Genomic DNA, 3,699 nt, shown 5'->3' with positions numbered 1-3,699 from the left:
CATAGGTTATTGTTTTACTTTCTTGATAAAAGTCCTTTGAGGTATAAAAGTTTCTTAATTTTGATGAGTTCCCATTTAACTTTTGTTTTGTTTTGTTTTTGTTGCTTGTGCTTTGAGTGTGAAGTCTAAGAAACCATTGCCTAACCCAAGATATTGAAGATGCTTCCCTAAATTTTTTTCTAGAAGTTTGATAGTTCTGGATCTTATAATTAGGGGTTTGATCCATTTTAAGTTGATTTTCATACAAGGTGTGAGGTAGGGGTCCTCCTTCTTTTGCAAATGGAGGTTCAGTTTTCCCATCATCATTTGTTGAAGAGCCTATTCTTTCCAAATTGAGTGGTCTTTGCTTCTTCGTCAGAAATAAATTGGCCATGTCTGGGCCCCCATTGTAGCATGGCACTGCAAGCATGTGAGCTCAGGGTGGGGTGAATCAGTCCATAGCTCATTGGTCCCAGGCACAGACAGTGTTGCCTATGCTCCAAAGCTCTCACAGCTGGCTCTTCTGAGGGTTCTGACACCGCCACACCTTGTGCCCCAACCTGTGTTTTTGCTCTCTCGCTGCTTGGCTCGAACTGTGCCCACATTCCCAGGCTCTCATTTTACAGAGAAATAAACTGAGGCTTAGAGAGTGTAAATGATCCATTTAGTAAATAGTAAATGTAAGTCTGGCTCCAAGTCATGCCCTACAAACTGCCATTCAACAAATTCTTGTAAATTTTTTCTTGAAGACTTAAAGATGGAGACCACAGAAATAACTGGTGTGTTGCTGATGGGTCAGTCCTTTGCCATGGAAGATAATGACAGTCTCACCACAGGGGAGGAGGTAAAAAGACAGAAAGTCTCAGAATGCTGTCTGAGCAAGTGTGAAGAAGGGCTAGATGGTGACCCTTTAACCAAGCAGTGAAAATGTGCCTGGGAAGCCTCAAGCTGTAGGTGCCCAGAAAGGTAAAAACAATTCTGATGCTCAGTTGGAAGAAGAGGAATAAGAAAAGGAAGATAGCCTTTCAGAGGAGGGTGAAGAGGAGGAGGAAGTGGAGAGTTTTTCAGACACAATGAAGCATGAACTCACCGAACTTGATGTGGGCATCACCACGTTTTTAAGTTCTCATCAGGGATTCTCAGTGGTCTTAAAAGATAGATATTCTGACTTTGTGGTTCATGAAATAGGAAAAGATGGATGAATCAGCCATTTGGATGACTTATCTGTTCCGGTGGATAAGGAGGTAGATCCTTTAGAAGATATAGTGATGGTTTTGACGCTGAAGAAAAGCAGCATTTGGAAGAGCTCCAGCCTTTAAAAAATAAGGAAGTGAGTGTTGCCATTCAGGTTATTGAAGACACCAAAGAGAAAAGAACGATCATCTGTCAAGCTATTAAATCTCTGTTTCCAGGATGAGAGATGAAAACAGAGGACAGAGAGAGGAAGAAATATACTGTAGCCTACCATTGTAGCTAGGGAAAAAAAAAAGCCTTTGGCAAATCCAAGAAAACATTCTTGGCCAAAATCTCAAGGGAGTTACTGCCACTTTGTACTATATAAGGAAAACAAAGACATCATGGATGCCATTAATGTACGTTAATGTACCAAATACCTAAGAGTCAAGCCAAACATATTCTTCTACATGGGAACCAAAGATAAAAGTCTATAACAGTTCAGGAGATTGCTGTTCTCAAAATAACCACACAAAGACTTGCCCACTTAAACAAATGTTTGATGAACTTCAAGCTAGGCAATTTCAGCTATCAGAAAAACCCTCTGAAATTGAGAGAGCTTCAAGGAAATAACTTCACTGTTGTCCTCAGAAATATAACAGGAACTGAAGACCAGGTGCAACAAGCCGTGAACTCTCTCTCTCAAAGAGATTGTATTAATTACTATGAAATGCAAAGATTTGGAACTGCAGTGGTCCCTACATATCAAGTTGGAAGGTAGCAAAGCTGTGAGAATGTATAAAAGAATTTAAAAGGACACCTTACTAATGAGAAGAAATGATGGGAAATGAGGGACCCATACTCTTTGTGCCAGTTTGATGCTGTTATAGACCCCAAAAGAGCCTTGATCTTTTAATCCAATCTTGTGAAGTGGGACCTTTTGATTGAATATTTCCATGGAGATGTGACCCTGCCCATTTAGGGTGGTCTTAATTATATCACTGGAGTCCTTTTAAGAGAGCTCACAGAGAGAAAGAGCTCAAAGAAGCTGAGAGAGACATTTTGGAAAGAAGCTAAGAAATGTAATACAGAGTTTGACCCCAGTAGAAGCTAAAGACACAGACTGTGATGCTTGGAGGTGCTGGGAGACAGAAGGATGTTTGGAAAAGCTAAGCTAAGAGATGAAGCCCAGAGTTTGCCCCAGAGAAGCTAAGAGAGTACTCCCGGATGCTTAGAGAGAAATGCCCCAGGAGAAACAAGCAGAGAGCTGTGAGAAGTTAAGAGAGACAGAAGCCCAGAGACATTTTGGAGAAAGCCATTTTGAGATGCAACCCAGGAGCAAAGGACCAGCAGTTACAGGCCACGTGACTTCTCAGCTGTCAGAGGTGTTCCAGATGCCATTGGCTTTCCTTCAGTGAAGGTATCTTCTTGTTGATGCCTTAGTTTGGACACTTTTATTGCCGTAGAACTATAAATTTTATAAATTTGTAACCTAATTAATCCCCTTTATAAAAGCAAAAAAAAAAAAAAATTCAATTGGCCAACTCAGCAGGTGGACTTGCTGCCTTCCCCCTTATATGAGACATGACTTCCAGGGGTGTAAATCTCCTTGGCAACATGGGACATGACTCCCAGGGATGAGCCCAGGCCCAACATCATAAGATTGAGAAAGCCTTCTGAACCAAAATGAGGAAGAGAAATGAAACAAAATAAAGTTTCAGTGGCTGAGAGTCAAGAGGTCATTCTGGAGGTTATATTGGTGTGACCATGGGATTGTGAAAACCTTAAGGCTCACACTCCCTTTATCCAGTATATGTCAGATGAGTAGAAAACTTGGTACAAAAAGTGAATGAATAATGGGGGGGGGTGTGGGTATGGGATATTTTGGGTGTTCTTTTTTACTTTTTATTTTCATTTTCTGGAGTAATGAAAATGTTCAAAAATTGTGGTGATGAATGCACAACCATATGATGGTACTCCGAATAATCGATTGTACACTGGATAATTGTATGGAATGTGTACATATCTCAATAAAATTGCATTAAAAAAATCAGTTGGACAAACTCTGCAGGTAGACACATTGCCCTCCACCCTACATGGGACATGATTCCCAGAGGAGTAATCTCCCTGGCAACATGGGACATGGCTCCTGGGGATGAGCCTGGACCTGGCATTGTGGGATTGAGAAAGCCTTCTTGACCAAAAGGGGGAAGAGAAATGAAACAAAATAAAGTTTCAGTGACTGAGAGATTTCAAATGGAGTTAAGAGGTCATTCTGGAGGTTATTCTGCATTATATAGATATCCCTTTATAGTTTTTAGTGTATTGGAATAGCTAGAAAGAAATACCTGAAACTGTCGAACTGCAACCCCAGTAGCAATGTCAAAAATTAAATGAATAATGAGGGGAAATGGGAGATAGGATGTTTTTGGTGTTCTCTTTTACTTTTATTTTTATTCTTATTTTTATTTATTTATTTATTTTTTTTTTTGGAGTAATGAATATGTTCAAAAATTGTGGTGATGAATGCACAATTATTTGATGTAC

At 40.0% G+C, this 3,699-nt stretch overlaps 1 pseudogene; it reads left to right on the top strand.

Moving 5' to 3' along the window:
• Positions 1 to 736: 736 nt before the first annotated feature.
• Positions 737 to 1,933, top strand: LOC119543702 (annotated as a pseudogene).
• Positions 1,934 to 3,699: the final 1,766 nt, after the last annotated feature.

Source organism: Choloepus didactylus, chromosome 9 (assembly GCF_015220235.1).
Source record: "Choloepus didactylus isolate mChoDid1 chromosome 9, mChoDid1.pri, whole genome shotgun sequence".
In the NCBI taxonomy this organism is placed as follows: Eukaryota; Metazoa; Chordata; class Mammalia; order Pilosa; family Megalonychidae; genus Choloepus; species Choloepus didactylus.
The sequence above is the reverse complement of the archived record's forward strand: the minus strand, read 5'-3'. Positions and strand labels throughout refer to the sequence as shown.